This window comes from Protopterus annectens, chromosome 16.part0 (assembly GCF_019279795.1).
Source record: "Protopterus annectens isolate FY-2018-M chromosome 16.part0, PAN1.0, whole genome shotgun sequence".
Classification (NCBI taxonomy): Eukaryota; Metazoa; Chordata; order Ceratodontiformes; family Protopteridae; genus Protopterus; species Protopterus annectens.
The window spans coordinates 423,391,343-423,412,794 of record NC_056750.1 but is presented as its reverse complement, the minus strand read 5'-3'; the positions used below and the strand labels follow the sequence as shown (position 1 = coordinate 423,412,794).

General features: G+C 43.4%; 1 protein-coding gene across 1 annotated transcript in view; it reads left to right on the top strand.

Annotated features, from left to right (window-relative positions):
• Window positions 1–21,452, top strand: part of RABEPK (Rab9 effector protein with kelch motifs) — a 1,512,433-nt gene that overhangs the window by 1,282,122 nt on the left and 208,859 nt on the right. The window lies entirely within an intron of this gene.

The following is a 21,452-nucleotide window of genomic DNA, read 5'->3' as shown; positions in this document are numbered from 1 at the left end:
GTTGCTAGTCAAAAGAATCATCCAAGCTTTCCCCGCAGACCAAATAGGATCTGGAACTTACTCAAGGTTCTTTTTAGTTCCAAAGAAAACAGGGAACTGGAGACCCATCCTGGATCTCAGCAAGTTAAACAAATCAGTGAGAAAGTCAAAGTTCCGGATGGTAACACTGCAGTCAATACTCCCTTTTCTGGGACAAGACTATTGGATGTGCTATATAGACCTCCAGGATGCTTACTACCATATAAAAATGGACAGGCAATCCAGGAGTCATTCGCGCTTTCTGCTGGGAGCCAGTCACTACCAGTTCCGAGCTCTGCCCTTTGGCTTCACTACAGCCCCCAGAGTGTTCACCAAGTGTATGGCAGTAGTAGCAGCTCACTTGAGACGCCTAGGATTCCGAGTGTTTCCGTACCTAGACGACTGGCTCCTAACTGCCTCCACCAAGCAGCTACTATCCAAAGCGAAAGACACCACTTTACATCTCTGCTCTCACCTGGGAATCACAATAAACTACGAAAAATCTCCCTTGTTGTCATCTCAGTGTATCATTTTTATAGGACCAGATCTAGATACAACAAATATGATTGCAAAACTTCCCTCCAAAAGGGTTCAAGTCCTACGACATCAAGTCTTAAACCTTCTTTCCAAGAGAAAAGTACAAGCAAGATCAATCCTCAAAGTACTGGGAACCATGGCAGCTGCAATAAGCTTGAGTCCATTAGCACATTTCCACATGAGAATATTACAGTGGCTACGTTTCACTCAGTGGTCCCTGCAGGAACTACCCATGTCCCACCAAATTTTGATAATGGAATCCTGCAGGAAAGACCTTCGTTGGTGACTTTACTCCACTCATGTAACATTAGGTGTTCCTTTTCTTCCTCCCCAGCCTTTAGCCACAGTGACCATGGATGCATCCCAGATGGGGGGCATTATCTGGAAAGGACAGTTCAAGGTACTTAGCAGGACCACGAGGCCCATTTGCACATCAGTGTCCTAAAGATGAGAGCAGTGCTGTTAGCGTTCCAAGCATTCCAGGACTCTCTTCCGCTAGGAACTATTGCAGTACAGACAGACAACATGTCAGTTGTATGGTACATAAACAAACAAGGAGGAACCAGATCTTACCCCAGTTGTCAGGAGGCCCAGAGAGTATGGCACTGGACAACCTCCTCCCAATGCTTTCTGATAGCAATGCATATCTCGGGGAAATCCAACGTGATTGCAGACAAACTCAGCAGAGAAATTCTTATACCTCATGAGTGGTCCCTAAAACAGGAAGTGGCGGAAGAGATTTTCCGTAAATGGGGCCAGCCTTGTTGCGACCTTTTTGCCACGTCCATGAATGCTAAATGCAGCAGTTACTTTGCCTTGATCCCCCCTCTCCGAGGGAGTCACCAAGGGATGCACTTGTTCACAGTTGGCCCTTAGGTCTCCTCTACACCTTTCCTTTGATACCAAATGTTCTACAGAAGACCAGTCACTTAGGAAGGAATTTAATACTTGTTGCCCCATACTGGTCTTGTCAAATCTGGTTCCCCTTCCTGTGGACTCATCTCCAGGAGGAGCCGTGGATTCTGGACCCAGTTCCGGACCTCCTGACTCATGCATCAGGGATGCTCCACCCCTCCCTTCAAACCCTCAAATTGACAGCTTAGCTGCTCCGATTCCAACTGTAGCCAGGCTTCCTAACCTTTCTATGTCAGTAAAGCATATTCTGATCTCATTTCATAAAGCTTCGACAAAAAGGTTATATAGAAGCAAATGGAAAAGGTTCTGTCCTGGGCCTTGCATAATCACATTGATCCCTTCTCTGCCCCAGTAATTCTTGAATTCCTAGCAAAACTGTTTAATGAAGGGCAGCTGCAGCTACTGTTCGGGTCCAGCTAGCTGCCATATCTAATTTCCATTTGGGAGAATCAGGCCCTAATGTGATGTCCCACAGACTTTGCAAAGCCTTTCTTATAGGTATTCTTTTATTAAGACCACCTATTGAGGTCCCTCCACCGCCATGGGACTTAAATTTTGTTTTATCATGTTTGATCCTTCCTCCTTTTGAGCCTGTATCATCCTGCGACCTCAAGTATCTTACTTGGTAAATGATTCTCTTGATTGCTATTACTTCTGCAAGAAGAGTTTCAGAGCTGCAAGCATTGTCCATAAAGACCCCATACATGCTTTTCCACAAAGATAGAGTATCTCTACGAATGAAACCATACTTTTTACCCAAAATATGCTCAGAATTCAACTTGAATCAGTCCATAGGACTACCTGTTTTTTCTCAAACTATGGCAACAAGGCAGAATATATGCTGCACCAACTGGATGTACATAGACAGTTACGTTTCTGCTTACATAGGACAAAAGATTTCAGAAAATATGAACAATTATTTGTATCCTTTTTAGACTCAAAAAAGGATGTTCCTGTGTCAAATGTCACACTTTCAAAGTGGTTATCAGATTGTATTACCACTTACCAATCTAAAAACAAAAAACTTTTCTATAAAGTAAAAGGTCATTCTACAAGAGCCATTGCAACCTTTTCTGCCTTTTGAGCATTTGACACCTATTGACACCATTTGTGCTGCAGCAACATGGGTAAGGCCTCATACCTTTATCTCTCATTACAAAGTTGATTTGGCCTCCAGGAACAGGGCCTCCTTCGGGTCCACGGTTCTAAAGAATATTTTCCCTTGAGCCACCCAAGAAGGATGGTGCTAGGGACACTGTCCCAAATGGCTAAGAATGAAGGCGAGATAGCACAACATCACATAAAGAAGTTATGTACTTACCATTACGTTCCATTTTGTTGTCCATCTTGCCTTCATTCTTATATCCCACCCTCCTGCCCCCAGCCTTTCACTCATGGAAGACCGAGCTGCTGCAATTGACTATTAATGTCCTTTGACCTTCTTCATTGCTCTATCACTTATTCAGTGACCTTTATTTAGCTGCATCTGCAAACAAGATCTGGGGAACTCTCATAGTGCATCATGGGATAGGGTTTTAGCCACTAGCTAGTGGAAGATCTCGAGGTTTGTATAAGGCCGAGTTGGAACCGAGGATCAGTTCTGAACCCAACATGCTAAGAATGAAGGCGAGATGGACAACACACATGGAATGTTATGGTAAGTACATAACTTCTTTTTTCTGCTTGTACTATGTATAAGAGCCTTAACTGTGTTGCTCTAAAGTACCCCCTCAAATTGGGTAATCCTAGTCCACCTTGTTCTATTGGAAGAATCATCTTATCCCACTTGACCCTTGCTGTCGTCCCTTCCCAGATAAAATCCTTCAACTCTTTTTTAATTGCTATCCACAGCTTTTCCTCTAGTTGATAAAAATATGCCTGACCTGTGTATAAGACTAAAGGGACTAAAAATATTTTAATTGCTTGTATCTTAGTATCCATATCCATATAACAAAGCATGTTAAGTTGTCCCATCTGGCCTTCGTTCTTGCTGTTTGGGTTCAGAGACGATCCTCGGCTCCAACTCGGCCTACTTCTATAGCTTGAGAGCTATTTACTGGCTCATGGCTAACCCTTATCCCAGAATGCCCAGCATCAGCTACCCCAATCTCGTTTGCCACTTCATCTGCGAGGTTGCTTCGTTACTGGGTCAGGTTTAGTATAGTTTTTTCTTATTATAATAATTGTTGTTTATTCTTAAAAATTTATCAAGTTTTTTGTCTAGATATAGTACTTTATCCCTTATCGCCTTTCTTGTTTGTGTTGTAGCTTTGCTGGCCGTTGCTACATATCTCGCAGGCCTTTTTGTTTCCCCTGAACTCGTTTAAATTAGAGAGTTCTCCCCTCTGCCCCCCTTAGGACAGCCATTTAAATTAGAGGCTTTCCTTTCTGTTCCTTAACTGTTAAAAAAAACAAAAAAAAAACTGTTTTTAGTATAGTAGTAACATGTCTAAAGAGGCCAATGTTTCTGGCTTCAAAAAGTGTGACTCATGCTGTCAGAAAATGTCTCTGAAAGATGGGCACACTAGCTGTGTTTATTGTTTAGGGGCTGTGCACCTGCAGGACTCCTGCTCTATCTGTCATGCATTTAGTCCAAGGGTCCTGCAGGAGCGCAAAAACAAATTAATCCTTTGAGGATTACTGAAACCACAGGATTCCCCGGCTAAAGGTTCTCAGCCAGTGAAATCATCTAAGTTTGTCAAGCCGTCAGCTCCATCCTCGGAACCGACTCCTAGGCGTGAAGAACCAAGTTTGTCAGTGCCGACTAGCATCGACAAGTCATCTCCTCCCTCTGCTCCAACTGCTACCTCAGAGCTGTCTCGGAGTCACAAGCGAGCAAGGGCTCCTTCATTGAAGCTGATCCGCTCACTGCCACAGTCACCCTTATTAGGAAGTGAACACAGTCATCACTCTTCATCCCACTCCTCTCGATCTTCCAGGTTATTGGATCAGGACGTGGAGAGAGCAGTCAGCAGGTTGCTTAAATCACAGGTCCTTGTGAAATTACTTTCTAGCCCACCTCAGCAGGTTGCGGCTCCATCCGCCTCCATTTCCATTCCTCCTCCGACTACACTTAGTTCGGAGCTGGAGACCATGGACGCACTGATAGGAGAACCAGCCATGCCGATCACCTCCTCTTTGGTTCCGACATCGGCTCCGATCATCTCAATTGTTCCATCCATTGAGGGATCTGGACGCCGAAGCTCTCTCGTCGGCTCCGAGGGGGGAAGTGGCCTTGGTCCCTTGTCTGACCCCGCTCTCCCTCTTGGAGCTTCAGTGCAGGTGAGCTCGGCTCCCGCATCGGCCTTGGAGCTGTTGCCCTTGACGCGGAGAAGGACCCCATCTCTTCGGAGCCAGAGCTTTCTTTGCCTCGGGGTCGTGATGCTTTTGAGGTCATGCGGAGTGTGCTGTCCCCTGAGGCAGCCCTACTATCAGCCACATCGGCTCCTTCTCTTGTGGTGCCTGTGCCAACCCCTGCTCCTCCTCCGGCCCAGAAGCGTAGGGAACCTATGCCCCAGGACACCCCATTGGGTGACCCCTCTTCTTCCGAGGCCTCCCCTGGTCACTCAGAGGAGCCTCCTCGGAAGAAGATGTGCAAGAGAAAGCACCTAGACTCCCCTGAGTCTGTCACCTTAGATACAGACCTGGATGAATCAGAAGGGTCCTCCAGGTCCCCCTCTGAAGATGTTTCCTTTTCAGACATCCTTGAAATGCTTAGGCAGAGGGGTGGCTGGTCTTCCCTAGCCCCTACCGAGGACGGGTCTGTATACCTGGAGGCATTCGGTTCCTGACCCTCCACCTCCTGGGTGTCTCCACCTTTCGATCCACTCATGTCTGTAGTGGCTCGAAAGGCTTGGTCAGCTCCAGATTCTGTGGAACCTACTCTGAGGAGACCAAATAAGTTCATAACAGCCCCCCAGGACAAACAATTTCTCTCTAAAGGTGTGCCAGTTGATGCCATGGTGGTAGCAGCAGCCACCAAGAAAGAGTTAGCAGAAACATCTTCGTCTGTCCATCCACCAAACAAAGAGTCTAGGATGATGGACAGATAAGGGAAGCAAATGTTTTCCTCATCGACCTTCTCAATGAGGTCCCTGAATTATCTCTCTCATTTCACATGATTTCAAAGGGATCTCCTAAAAGAGCTTGGAGATGCCCTACAAGATCCTACAGCTGAGAGAGCATCAGCCAAAATAGCTTCCCAGCTTGTGACTCTTAATTCTATAGTCAACTCCTCCATGAGCCTGATTTCCTATGCAGCCGATGGAGCGAGCAGAGCTGCAGGTACAGCAGTGGCTCTTAGGAGACATGCTTGGCTGCGGCTGTGTCAATTTGCAGAACCCTTTCGGGCATCCTTCACAAATACTCCCTTTGATGGCTCCTCGCTTTTTGGGCCTCAGGTGAAAGACACACTTACCAGGTGTGAGCAGGAAGGCAAGACTCTCTCTGCAGTGGGAGTCCGTTTTCAACTCCTAACAGACCTTATCCCAAAGGTCAGAAGGGTGGAAAGATGTGGTTTCTGAAGTCCCAGGGACCCTTGCCTGACACACATGGTGATTTTTCCCCCAGGGGCAGAGGGGGAAACAACAGCAATGGCAGACGCCACCCTTGTGGCAGAGGGGGACCGCAAAATCAGGGTGACAGAGAAACTTTCTCTGCCAAACCCTTCCAGCATCCCTGATGGGTTGCCCGACTGCTCACCTCTGGAGGCAGTCGGGGGAAGACTTTCCCTGTACCCAAAAGCCTGGCAAAATATAACAAGAGACAAATGGGTACTATCTATCATATCCAGAGGTTACAAAATCCCCTTTCATCAACCCCCTCCAAAGTCAAAAAACTCCATCCCAGATGTCCCACCCAGTCTAAGGGATCAATCAGTTATTCAAGTTTCAAAACTGCTAGAAAACAGAGCCATTCACGAAGTCCCCGCAGACCAACTAGGATCCAGAACTTACTCAAGATTCTTTTTAGTACCAAAAAAGACAAGGGACTGGAGACCAGTACTGGATCTCAGCAGATTGAACAAATCTGTACAAAAAGAAAAGTTCCGGATGGTAACACTGCAGTCCATTTTCCCCTTTCTGGGTCAGGACAACTGGATGTGCTCCATAGATCTTCAGGATGTGTACTACCATATCAAAATGGACAGACGCTCCAGGAGATTTCTTCGCTTCCGGGTAGGGGCCAGTCATTATCAGTTCAGAGCTCTGCCCTTTGGTCTCACCACAGCCCCCAAGGTGTTCACCAAATGTATGGCAGTAGTCAGAGCTCACCTGAGACGTCAAGGATTCCAGGTGTTTCCCTATCTAGATGACTGGCTCCTAACTGCTACCACCAGGCATCAACTCTTAGAGGCACGGGATTATACAATATCAACCTGCACCATACTAGGCATTACAGTAAATTTAAAAAAATCTGCCTTGTTGCCCTGTCAATCTGTCACATATATAGGAGCAGAATTAAACACAAAACAGATGTTTGCAACGTTACCTCGGGAAAGAGTTCTCTCTGTTCGCCAACAAGTGTCATTTCTAATGCAGAGCAGAAAGGTCCAAGTCAGGCATGTCCTAGGCTGCCATTCTTCTTGTACCATTAGCGCGTTACCACATGAGAGTCCTTCAGTGGCTTCTCTTCATGCAGTGGTCCTTCCAGGAACTGTCCATGTCTCACATGATCCTGATTACAGAAACATGCAAAAAACACCTCTCTTGGTGGATGGTCTCCCCACTGGTGACTCAGGGCAGACCTTTCATTCAACCCCTTCCGGTAGCCAAAGTGACCATGGATGCCTCCCTGATAGGGTGAGGGGGCATTATCTAGGCAGGACAGTCCAAGGCATGTGGCATCCTCATGAGTACCATCTGCATATCAATGTCCTAGAGATGAGAGTGGTGCTCCTAGCGTTGCAAGCTCTTCAAGACTCTCTTCCTTCTGGGACTATTGTGATCCAAACCAACAACATGTCAGTTGTGTGGTACATCAACAAGCAGGGTGGGACCAGGTCCTACCCCTTGTGTCAAGAAGCCCTCAGGCTGTGGCAATGGGCGATTTCCTCCCAACTTTTTCTGACAGCAATCCACATCCCTGGGAAATCCACTGTAAAAGCAGACAGGCTCAGCAGGGCTATCCTCCTGCCTCACGAGTGGTCTATGAATCAGGAAGTTGCGGACCTTATCTTCCGCAAATGGGGCCAGCCTTGCTGTGATCTATTTGCCACCCCCCTCAACAACAAATGCAGCAGCTACTTCTCCCTGCGTCCTCCTCCAGGTCAAACTCCCAGGGATGCTCTAGTCCACGATTGGCCTCAGGGACTCCTTTATGCATTTCCCCCTTTTCCAAGACTCATACAGAAAGCAAAATCGTTGGGTTGCAAAATGATACTCATTACCCCCATTGGCCTCAACAGATATGGTTTCCGTTCCTGCACCTTCACCTTCTAGACCAGCCTTGGATTCTGGACCCAGTGCCAGATCTGTTGATTCATCAGTCGGGCGGGTTACACCAATCCCTTCAGACTCTCAAGCTCACAGCTTGGTTTCTCCACTTCCTACCTTAGCCAGGCTTCCAAGTATCTCCCCAGCAGTTCGCGGTATTATTGTGTCCTCCCATAAGTCAACTACGAGAAAGACTTATGCTAGCAAATGGAAAAGATTTTCTTACTGGGCAGAATCTAGACACTTAGACCCCTTTTCAGCCCCAGTCCATCAAATTCTAGAATTTCTAGCAGAGCTTTTCCAGTCAGGTGTGGCTGCTGCTACCATCAGGATACAACTGGCAGCCATATCTTATTTTCATATTGGAATTCTTAATTCTAGCATAATGTCTCATAAGCTCTGCAAAGCCTTCATGAGAGGAACATCTCTTCTTAGACCCCCAGTGAGGGATCTGTCTCCTCCTTGGGATCTCAATTTAGTTTTGACTTCTTTGATTCTGCCTCCATTTGAACCAGCAACTTCATGTCCCTTAAAATTTCTTTCTTGGAAAACACTTTTTCTGGTTGCTATTACCTCAGCTAGATGTGTTTCAGAACTCCAAGCACTCTGTGTTCGTCCTCCATATATGGTGTTTCACAAAGATAGAGTTTCTCTGAGAACCAACCCATCCTTCATACTAAAAGTCTGTTCAGAAAACAATTTAAATCAATCCATCGATCTCCCCGTCTTCTTTCCCAATTATAGCAACAAGGCAGAATATGGTCTTCACCAACTGGATGTGCATAAACAATTACGTTTTACCTCCATAGGACCAAAGAGCTAAGAAAGTCAGACCAATTATTTCTCTCTTATGTTCACAATAAGCAAGGCCTTCCAGTTTCTAAGGTGACCTTATCCAAATGGTTATCTGACACCATTGCCTTTATTTATCAGTTAAGGCATAAACATCTACCAGCAAAACCGAAAGGTCATTCTACTAGAGCATTAACCATGTCTGTAGCTTTCAGTCCAAATTGCCCATAGACTCAGTTTGTGCTGCTGCCACTTGGGCAAACCCATGTGGTCTCCCAGAGCAGGGCTTCCTTTGGTTCCACTGTTCTGAAGAGTCTGTTCCAGTGAGCCACCCGGGGTCTTTAGGTGCAAGGGACACTGTCCCAAATAGCAAGAACGAAGGCAAGATGGGACAACTTAACATAAAGAAGTTATATACCTACCATAACATTCCATGTTAGTTGTCCTTCATCTCGCCTTCCTTTTTGCGTCCCCCCCTCCTTCCCCCTTCCTGGAGGATTGAGAGGAGTTCACTATGGTTTCACTGGCTGATTTCCTTTTTCTTGGTTCACATGCCAGGTAATTTTATGACAGTTTACTCTGATCTGTTATTTTGGTAAATCAGTTTTAGGTTACTGGTTACTTTATATGTCTAGTGTGCTGTCACAAACGAGATTTGGGTAGCTGACACTGGGCATTCTGGGATAAGGGTTAGCCTTGAGCCAGTAAATAGCTCTCGAGCTATAGAAGTAGGCCGAGTTGGTTCCGAACCCAAACAGCAAGAAGGAAGGCGAGATGAAGGACAATTAACATGGAAAGTTATGGTAGGTACATAACTTCTTTTTCCAGTTTCTCAATTTTTATATTATCTTCTGTTTAGTCTCTTCCCACATATCCTTAGCTGCCACAACAGAGTCATTTCTAATCCATACTCCTAAGTACTTCATTTTATCATGTCCCCATAAATATAGATATTGTTGGACGAATTAATGTGTGTGTACATAATTTACCATTATTGCCTGTTTCAGCTTCATTAATTTTGTATCCGGAGAAGATTTGAAACTGTCTTAAAATATTCCACAACACTGTGTATGTCCCTTTCTGGTTTTGTCATATTTAAAATAATACCATCTGGAAGTAGAGCCAACTTTTCCTGACTACCGTACCAATTATAGCCTTGAATTTCTAAGTCCCTTATTTTCTTTGTCAGCGGTTCTAAATGTAATGCAAACAACAAAGGGGGAAAGCAGACCACCCCTCCTGATTCCTCTGCTCAATCATATGTTATCAGACAAGACCCCACCCACTTTAATTCTCACCTCCAATCACTCATATATACTCCTAATCAACCTTATAATTTTATCAGGGAAATCAAATGCTTCCATTGCCCTGCTCATGAAGTTCCAGTCTACTCCATCAAATAATTTCTCTGCATCAAGACCCACCAATAACAGTGGTATTTTCTTACATTCTGCTTCCCTTTGGATCATCATTGTTCTGTTAATATTGTCAAATATTTGCCTCCCCTCTACAAAACCACACTGATCCAGATCTATCAATTTTGGTATCATTTTTGCAAATTTTTTAGCCATTATAGACATAAACACTTTATAATCATGGTTTAGTATTGAAATGGGCCTGTACATAGCTGGATCCTATGGATCTTTACCCTTTTTAGGTATTACTGTTCCCATCGCTTTCTTCCAGGATGCTGGTACTTCTCCTTCACTTAAAATACTGTTAAACAAAACTTTCTAGATCTTTATCAGTTTTTCCTTCCTAGCTTCTAAACTTCTACAGGAATACCATCTATTCCTGGGAACTTTGCAGTAAATTGATTATACATAGCCATTTTTATCTCATCTCGTCCTATCCTAACTGTTAGTAATTGAGCTTGATCTACCTCTAACCTTGGCATATTTAATTCTTCCATAAATATTTCCATTTGTACCTTTTCCTGATTTCCATATGTCTCTGCTTTATACAAACGTTCATAAAATTTCCAAAATATTTCTAATACTTCTACAGTATCTCTTGTTATCTTCCTTGTTATAGGCTGCCTAAGCTTGGTGACAGCCCTTTCTGTTGCCTGAGTCGTTGTGCTAAAAGATTTTGTGCTCTAAAATTATGATAAAAAAAGAGTTGCTTAACAGCAATCTTTCTAAGTTTGTGCATATTATCGAGATAGTCCCTTATTTTCTCTTCCATGTCAAACATTTTCATACATTTCTTCAAAAATCTACCTTCTTTTGTTATAGGTTCATAGATGTGTACTAGGCTAATGGCCCTGGAGCCCTTACAAGCCTAGCCCATAGGATTACCTTGGCATTGTGCCACCTGACCTTAGTTCCCGGAGCCACTGGAGTGATTCCCGGGGTGAATTTTCTATTTTCCATCCACTCATCAAGATTTCTCTTGAAGAGGGCCAGTGAAGTGCTCTGCTTGACATGTATGGGAAGTCTATTCCAAAGCATGGGCAGTCTCTGGGTTATGAACCTGTCCCTCCAGCATGCTCTTTTGATTGTGGTAATGAGGTTGAGGTCTCTGGACCGTGTGGTGCAGAGGGATTGGGATTTCTGTAAATAATCAGCCCTGCCAAGTCTCGAACCCAGGACACGGTGCACTACAGTCACAGCAATGTACCACTACACCATCTGAGCTTATATTTTCCCTTCTAGGCCCCCAGACACATCTACACTGTTGCAAACCAAATTCCAGTCTCCACCTATAAGTAATATTCCTTGCTGAAAGCTGCTTATTTCTCCCAGAATTTTCTTAATCTCTATTATAGAAGTTTTAGGTGGAATGTAAATATATGCTAGTGTAATCCTCCTCCCTTGCCAGTAGCTCCTTAGTACTATATATCTTCTATTATTATCTTTTTTCCTCTTCTCTCACTATTGGAGCTTCTCTTGCAATTACTATAAGTTCTCCTCTTTTTCTCTGTCACAGATATTCCACTGAATAACCATCCTGAAAACCTTTCTTTATCAAATTCACATGTTCAGTTCTTTCCAGGTGTGTCTCTTGTAGCATAGCTATTTGCACTCTACATTTTTAATATAGTTCACTACTCTTTCTTTTTTATATTTATCTGTAAGACCATTCAGATTGAAAGACATTATAAAAAGCATAATTTTTATATCGGTATTATTACCACCTTTTATGTATAACTGCTTTTTTGTTAAATGTCTAGTTCCAGCTTTTATGTTACATGCACATACAGTTCGGCAGATTAGTCTTTTATACAGTTGTTTCTTGTCATATCCATTTGAGCCTATGCCACATCTTACAAAATGTTTTTTTTTTGAAAGCCCTCAAACAGAACAAACAACCCCCCCAAAACCTATCAACTTAATAATAGCACATAAAACTATGTACACCTTCAAATATTGAAGTTTTTGCTTCCTAATAAGAACAAAAGTTCTAGGTTGATAGCCACGCAGACAGGCTAGAGTTAGCCACAGAGACAAGTTAGTCATGCTAAGATGCATGGTACAGCCTGTGCTGTTAGTAAGTACTATTTGAATTTGTCTATCTTTATAGCTCTTCCAGCTGAGAAAACACATGAACAATTTCTCCAAGCCAGTTCTCTTTATCAAATTGTCTTCTAGTGACATGCAAACAGACACAAAACTGCTAAGAGTGCCCTTTTTATAATATTCAATATTTTTTTTCATTTACATGCTTTGTAATAAACTTGTTGCTGGATAATGCTTAGGGTCTTAACCCAGTCATTTCTCTATGCAAGTATGGGAAAAAGCACACTGATTTTCTTTTGTCATATTCTCTTAACTAGATCCTTCCTCTCTGCCCCCCTCCGATTTTTTATGCTGCAGTGTCTAAATGTCTTAAAACTGAACAAAGAAAAACAGATAAGGGAGAAAAAGAAAAAAAAAAAGTATCTGTTTATATTAGAATCTCCATTGAATTTAAAAAAGAAACTTAGAAAACTTTACTTCAAGTCTAATTGGTTTTGTCTTATCTTTAACGCTGTCCCAGCTGGGAACATCCTGATTGCTTTCAGAGAACATTGCCCTAGTCAATTTCTGTTTTCTTTTTCGCTCAGCCAGTCCCCTTCCACCAGACTGTCTCCAGTTTCTCTTTATCAGATTGCCTCCATGAAGACATGAGAACCAGACAGCCAGTTTCTCTTTATCAGATTGTTTCCATGGAAACACGAAGACCAGCTGCAGAGTTGCTACTAAGTATATATGCATTTCCTGGAAAAAAGCCTCATAATATTCAATATTCTTTTTCATTTACTTGCTCTCTCTAAGGTCCTTAATCCAGCCATTTCCCCATGCAGGAATGAGAAAAAAGCACATTAATTTAAAATTTGTCATACCTTTTTAACCAGGCTCTTTTTTTGCATAGCATTGCCTATATTTCTCAAAACTATACAAGAAGAAAGAGATAAGAGGGAGAAAAAGAAAAAAAAACAGCACCTTTGTACAATCCCCATTACACTTAAAAACAGCATGCAAAGAAAACCGTACACCACAAATACAGTACTATTAAGAAAAGAAAAAGTTTTCTTTACTTACAGATAGCTTTCTCCCCTCTCTTCCCTTCCTCAAATCATTTTATGAATGTTAATGACATGAAGTAGGGCATATACTTTAGAGTCCCCCACAAGTCCAAGAAATTTTGAAAAAGTACAATATTTCCAGATTTTCTTGTTCTGTCATATTTCACAAATATAATTATTGCATTGTAATTCCATAGTAAGTTACTGTCTTTTTTTACTGTTCTCCATTGCCCAAATCCTGTTTCTGCTTCATTTCCAATGTACTCTCAATTATTCTATTCAACTCTCATGCTCCCTTCCTTCTCTCCAACATTTTCTCTTGAAATACTGGAAAAGGTTTTAAAGGTATAGTCTTTGTGTCTTTATTACCAGAAGAACAAGAAGCAGAATCTTCTTCTGTTTCACAGTTCACTTTTTGTTGGACAAACTTTTGTATTTTCTCCTTAGCATGCACTTCATCAAAAAATTATTTTGTCCCTCCAGGAAAGAATACCTTTAAGACAGCTGGATACAGCCGTTTGAACCTCACACCTGCATTTCGACATTCCTTGAAGAGTGGAATGAATGTACTCCTCTTTTGCCTGGTGTACAATGAGTAATCATTTTCCACAAACACTCTGCTGTCTCCCACTTTTAGTATTTTGTTCTTCTGCCACAGTTTTGTCAGAATCAATTCCTCCTGCTGGTAGGATTGCATCTTTACTATTAAAGGTCTAGGTTGCTTCCTTATAGCTAGGTTTGGAGCATACACACAATGTGCCCTTTCAGCTAACAACTTCTGCTGTGGAATACCAATCCAGTTGTTTATTTTGCTTTCATAAAATGAATGCAGTCTGTTCCTTCCATCTTCTCTGGTATAGCTGAAAATCTCAGGTTTTCCCTGTATATGCTGTATCTTCTAATTCTATTATATTTTGAAATATCTGTTCCTGAGCAGTTTCATATTCAGCCAGCCTTTTCTTCATTTTGAACTCAGATTTTTTCAGCTTTATCATCTCATCTGAATATCTGTTTAAAGCTTCTTCCATTTTTTCCAGCCTTTTGTTGTTTGTGTTGATGTACGTCATCAGTGTTATGTTTATTTTAACCAGGTCTGTATGCAGTTTTCTTATATCTTCCTGTATGTTACTGGAAGTCATGTCTGAAGATTGCATTGCTTTTTGCTGAACAGCTGCAGAACTTTCCCCAGTCAGTGTTTCTTCCTCACTTTTTGTATCCGATTTTTTCCAAGTCTTCTGCATTTCTTTATTCCCTGTATCCAAGCAGTGCACTTACTAGTCAGTTACTGGAATTTACCCATAAACACAAATCTAATGGCCTTCTCTGCTGAGTTTCTGTTTTCACACTGGGAGAGCTAGAAAAGTACAGTTTTGTACCTACCATAAATGTAGATGTCCGAGAGGTATGCATCTGCAGTCCTAACATATGGGTTGTCCTGCCTCAGGCAGCCCTTCGGTCGGCCGGATTCCAAAGTCTGGGTCTGGCCTCGGCTGATGTCGCACTTCACCCGACGTCATAGCTGCTGTCAATTGGGTATAAAGGCATCAGCCGACGCCATTTTCCTCAGTGTTTCTTGCCCCAGATGCCAGGTGCCCTCTAGGAAGGCTAAATTTGGATAAATGCAAATGATTCCAAACAGTAGAGAGCAAACAAAATAACATGTATATACATATATACAAACAAATACACCATAATAGATTCCCCCAGCCAGCTACAAGATGGGCAAATACCCTAGGAGTAGCACAGGAGGGAAGGAGGGTGGGTAATCCTGACTGCAGATGCATACCTCTCGGACATCTACATTTATGGTAGGTACAAAACTGTACTATGTCCTTCAAGGATGCATCTGCAGTCCTAACATATGGGTAGAATACCATAGCCAAACTGGGGGAGGAGGCACTAAGAAGATTATGGTGTAGTTAAGATCCCTTGCAAAACAGCAGTGGCAAAACCTGCTCGGGATCTGGAGTATAAAGGTAGATCATAATGCTTGGCAAATGTATGCACGGAGCTCCAAGTAGCAGCCTCTAAAATGTCTTTGGTAGCCACTCCTCATAAGAAAGCTGTAGTAGTGGCTGTAGCCCTTGTGGAGTGAGGTCTGATGTTCTCTGGAGTTGTCTTTCCACGAAAAGAGTAACAAAATCTAATGCAATTTCCTATCCATTTTGAGATTGTCTGTTTTGAAATTGCTTTTCCTTCCATTCCTGTTGCATATGCTATCAGAAGCTGGTCAGTTTTTCTATTGTTCTTGGTTCTGTCCAGGTAGTAGCGCAATTGCCTGTGCACATCCAAGGTATGCAGTAGTCTTTCCCCCCTGTTCTGTGGGTTGGGGAAGAATGTTGGTAGGTGGATTGCTTGGTTCAATGATATCCTGGAGACCACCTTTGGCATAAAAGTAGGGTTGGTTCTCAAGGACACTCTATCCTGATGGAAGATAAGGAAGGACTGTACTGCCATTAATGCCTGTAATTCAGATACCCTTCTTGCTGAAGTGATTGCAAGCAGGAAAGCAGTTTTCCAAGATAAGAACTGTAATTCTGCTGTTGCTGCTGGTTCAAAAGGGGGAAGTGTTAACTTTTCTAGCAAAAAGTTCAGGTCCCATGTAGGCAAAGGTGGCTTCCTTGGAGGCTTTACATTTTTAGTACCTCTTAGAAACTGCCTGAGTAGAGGATGAGAGAAGACTTGGAGGATCCATGTTGTATTCTGCTGAAATTGCTGATGCATGAATCTTAATGGAGGAGTAAGACAGGCCATTGTGGAAGAGTTCTGCTAAATATTCCAGGATGTTAGCTATGTTTGCCAATGATACATTTTCTCCTTTTGCTGCACTCCAAATGAGGTATCTTTTCCATTTTGCTGAATAAGTTTTCCTTGTGGAGGGTCTGCGAGCCTCCAGGATAATGTCTTTAACACTCTGAGATAAATCTGGGTTATTTTGTTTTATGTAAGATTCCAAGCAGCTAGCTGCAGTGTTTTCAAGTTTGGATGCAGGATCTTGAAGTTGTTCTGTGTTAGCAGTAAAGGAACTAGAGGTAGAGGCCATGCGTGTGCTCGAGACATACTCCTCAATAGCGGGTACCAATGCTGCCTCGGCCAGTCTGAAGCTATCAGGATGATTTTTGGGTGATCTTTGATCTTCAGTAGCACTTTGTGCATCAAAGGAAGAGGTGGGAATGCATATGCTGTTAGGTTTTCCCAACTGAAAGATAGGGAGTCCACCTTCCAAGCAAGTGGGTGGTATGTCCTTGTGCAGAATTTTCTCAATTGGTGGTTGTGTGGGGAAGCGAACAGGTCTATTTCTGGTAGCCCTCATTTCTTTGTAATGGATTTGAAGATGTCTGGATGCAGCATCCATTCGTGGGCATCCGTGGTAGTTCTGCTTAAGGTGTCTGCTAGTATATTTTCTTTTCCTGGCACAAATATAGCCTGGAGCTGAATGTTGAGGTTCAGGGCCACATTCCACAGGTCCATTGCCATCCGGCATAGAGGATCTGAATGTGTGCCTCCCTGCTTGTTGATATACCACATAACTGTGGTGTTGTCCGTCCTTATCAGCAAATTACCTTGTTGAAGAAACGGTCTGAATGTCTGAATTGCCCGTTTCACTGCCAGCATCTCTTTTTGATTTATGTGTAGGTTCAGCTGGTCTTGTGTCCATAGGCCTTGTATACACTTGTCTACCATGTGTGACCCCCAACCGAGGTCTGAGGCATCCGTGGTGATAGTCTGGCTTGGGTGAGGGCTGTGGAAAGGCAGTCCTTTGTTCAACTGACAGGCCTGAGCCCACCACAGGAATTCTTGCTTCAGGCATGGAATTATTGGAATTTGGGTTTCTAGGCTGTGCTTGTGCTGAGACCATAAATTCCTTGGGTACCATTGCAACTTCCTCATATGTAGTCTGGCATGTGGAATCAATATTATGCAGGATGCCATGTAACCCAGGGCTTGCAGGACTTTCCTTGCTGTAAGCTGGTTCTGCGTTGTTAATGCCATGAAATAGAGTGGTAGTTGCTTTTGCTTTTCTGCTGTGAGAAATGCCATTTGATTTGATGTGTCCAGTTCTGCACCCAAGAATGTTATCCTTTGGGATGGTACCAGCCTTGACTTTTTTATGTTGACTGTGTATCCCAGGGCTTGCAATAGGTGAATAACCTTTTCCAAATCTTTTGTTAATTTGACCTTGTTGTCCGCTTGTATCAGGCAGTCGTCCAGGTATGGATAAATTTGAATTCCCTGAAGCCTGCAATGAGCAATTACTGATGCCAGGCATTTCGTGAATACTCTGGGCGCAGTAGATAAGCCAAAGGGCAATGCTGAGAATTGATAATGCTCTGATCCTGCAATAAATCTGAGGTATCTTCTGCAATCTGGTCGTATAGGGACGTGCAGGTATGCCTCCTTGAGATCTAGAGTCACCAGCCAAGACTCCTTGCCCAGCATGGGAAGAAGTTGCTGTAGGGTCAGCATTTTGAATTTTGGAACAATGAGATATGTGTTCAAAGCGGACAGGTCGAGAATAGGTCTCCATTGGTTTTCTTTTCTTGGCACCAGGAAAAGTCTGGAATAAAATCATTGTCCTTGTTCCATAGGCGGTACCTTTTCTATAGCTCTCATCCTTAGTCAGTGGTTGATTTGTTCTAGAGCGTTTGTTTTTTGGTTTGGTGGTAGGTTTGGCATTCCTCTCTTCCTTGGTAGAGTATGGAAGTGAAACCTGTAACCTTTGTCTATTGTCTGTAAAATCCATTTGTCTCCTGTAATGTAATGCCAGTTTACTGAAAATAAGGCTAGCTTTCTGCCTAAGGGTGCTTCCAGTTGTTCCCTGGTAGGCGGTATCAGAGCCAAGTCACTGTGACTGTCCTGTGGTAGTGGTAGTAGCTGGGTCTGTGGCAGTACTTCTCTGGTTGATAGGCTGCCACTGACGTCCCCTGTAGGCACCTCTGGATTGACCTCTGCCCCTTGGGCGCCTATTTCTGCCTCTCTGTGCTCTGGTGGTGTCTGGAAAGGACCAATTCTGCGAAGGCCAATTTCTACTAAACCTTGGATGCTGGACCTGTAAGAAATCCTTGACTGTTTGAACAGATTTTGCTTTTTCTTCCACCTTCTTTAACACTTGCTGTGCAGGGGAGCCAAACAATCTGTGTTTCTCCATGGGAGCATCTAGGAGCTTTGACTTTACATGGTCTGGTAAGGATTGCTCTTTTAACCATGCATGCCTTCTGATCACTGTACCAGTCATAGCTGATCTAAAGGAAGCCTCCAGTGCATTATAGCCGCATTTTAAAGAATGATTACTGACCTGCTGAGTGTTATGTACCAAATCCTGAAGGGACTTACGGTCTATAGGTTCAGGAGAGGATAGTTTTTTATTTAGCTGATCTAACAAAAATTCCTGGTATTGAATCATGTGGAATTGACAGTTTAAGGCCCTAGCCGAAAGAGTAGCAGAAGTATAAACTTTTTTACCCCATCTCTCTAATGCTCTAGATTCTCTTTCAGAGGGGAGGGGGTTTTTGACAGAGGCAGTTGCTACAGCTTTGGGGCCCTGTGAAATAGTTTCAGGATCTGCAATAGGAGCCTTATACAAGTGATAATGTGTGTCCGGGACCCTGTTGTATCTGTCGGGCTTAGCAGGGGCCGGGGGAAGAGAGTCAGGGGCAGTACAAGCATCATTAAATGCATCATCCACAACTGTTAGTACTGGAGGAATGGCTAAAGGCCTATGCTGTGGCAAGTGTAAAAGGTCCTTAGCCTCTTCCTAGAATCTGAAAAATCCTGGCCCTGCCATTGGAATTGCTCTCTCATAGCATGCAAGGTTTCCCCGAAAGAAAATTCCTCAGGAGGAGAGGCAGAAGGAATGGAGTCTTCTGCGTCAGAGTCCTCATAAGGAGAATAAGGGCCTTCTGGAGGATTTGAGTTTTCTGAATCATCAGAGGAGTAATCTGAAGAAACTGGCTCAGGGGGCTCTGCTCTAGGCCTCTTCTCTGGAGGGGGATGAGAGGCCCTGTCAGGGTGAGGATGGGATCCCCTGATCAAAGAAATGAGATCCTCTGCCAGGCTGAGCATTTGGGAACTAGAGCTAGGTCTGTGTGAGGGGGTTTTAGCAGGCAAGGCCTTAGAAGATTTAGCTGCTTTAGCCCTAGAAAAAGCCTTGATAGACATGGATGCAGGGGGCCTAGCAGCTCCACATGCAGGAGTAGATATGTCTAAAGGAATAGTATCGGATAAATCCTGGGTGCCTGCTACAGCAGGAGACATTTCAGTAGCAGATTCAGCCATGCTGTGTGAGGCCTCGGCTGTCGGAGGTATGCTTTCGGCCGAAGGAAGAACCGAGGACTCGGTTTCATTCGAAACCGAGACACTCGCGGTTGGCTTAACCGTGGTTTCGGCCGAAACTGCGGACCGTGAGTGTCGGTCCTTTTCCTTACGCTTTTTAGCTAATTGTGAAGTCGGAGTCTCCGACGGCATTTTGTAAGCAAAAGCGGGACCAAAAAACTCCTCCGCAAACTCCGACCGACGTCTAAGTGTCCGTCGGTTGAAGGAAGCACAGGCTAGACAAGCTGCTACGTCGTGGTCTGGGCCTAAGCAAGGAAGGCAGTAAGAGTGGAAATCCTTATGAGGTATTTGTTTCCCAAAAGTTAAACAATTATTTACTTTTTCTGACATTGGCTGAGGCAAGAAAGAGTCCCCAACGGGGTACTTAGCTTTTGAGAAGTCTTCGGTAGTAGAAATCTCTGGATCTGACCGACCGGCACTTGCGAACCGCTTCTGCTTCGGGCACCGCGTGGCAAGAAAGACTGAGGAAAATGGCATCGGCTGATGCCTTTATACCCAATTGACAGCAGCTATGACGTCGGGTGAAGTGCGACATCAGCCGAGGCCAGACCCAGACTTTGGAATCCGGTCGACCGAAGGGCTGCCTGAGGCAGGACAACCCATATGTTAGGACTGCAGATGCATCCTTGAAGGACATCAAGCTGTTACTCAAATGTGCAGCCATCTTGGAAGTCTAGATAATATAGTTTTGATACCCTTTGCATATCTTTCTTCTGAGGACAACGGAGCAGGTGTTAAAGGAGGCAAAAAAATGCCACTAGGCAATCATATATTGGTATGTGGATAAGATTTTCTAGTTGGTGCTATACTAAGCATCAGGTCCCTTTCTGGGCTTCTGTAACACTGATTCTGCAATATCTATGTAAGTTACTGACCTCTGGCCTTTCATACTCTTCTGTCAAGATTCATCTTTGTTCCATTTGAACATTCTTCCCATGGACCTCTCCTTTATCGTCTTAGAAAACAAGTGGCTCTTTCTTGGGATCTTAATTGTGTTTTGGAAAACATAACTCTGGCTCCCTTTAAACCAGCTTATCAGGCTGATTTGAGTTTCATTACTTGGGAAACATTGTTACTTGTTGCTCTGACACCTGCAAGAATAGTATCTTGAGTTGGAAGCTTTTATGGTGGCTCAACCTTATTTGGTGCTACATAAAGGCAGGGTTTCTTTGAGAATAAATCCTTCCTTTATGTCTGAAGTAGTGTCAAGAGTTTACTCTAAGTCAAGCCGTCAAACTCCATGTCTTCTTTCCAGAACCTAAAAATGAGGGAGAGAGGATTCTTCATATTCTGGATGTGCACAGCAACATTGGTATTATCTTGACAGAAGTAAATCCTTCAGGAAAGCTGAAGAGCTGTTTATTTCATATAACGGTAAAATGAAAGGTCAACCAGTGTCAAAACACACTATTTCCAAATGGTGGTGTCTTGCTATTACTTTTTTTTATTCCCACCTTAAAAGGACATTTCCAGGCGGGGTCAAGGCTCATTTTACTAGGGCCTTGGCTTCTTCTCTGGCTTTTTGGAAAAGAGGTGGATTCTAGAAGCATTCTAGAGGTAACATTGTAGTCCTCATACTTAACTTTTACAAAGTACTATGTACTACATTCCATTTCCAGGTCTATGACAGACTTTGCTAAGACCAATCTCCAGGGATTCCTGGACCCCTCATCATTCATCCTCCAAGTCTTTATAAGCTTTCATATTCTACCCGTAAAGCTAAGGCTACTGCCAGTAGTGATGTAATATAAGAACATAGTACAGTTGTGCAAGTAATCTTTTCATTACAATAGATATTCAAATAAATCAATGCTGCAGTAGCTGATCCCTCCTTCATCCCCCTTTATTTTCATGTTTTATTGCTAGGGTGAGAACCTTTATGTTTACATCTAGCATTTATTTTGTATCAGGAC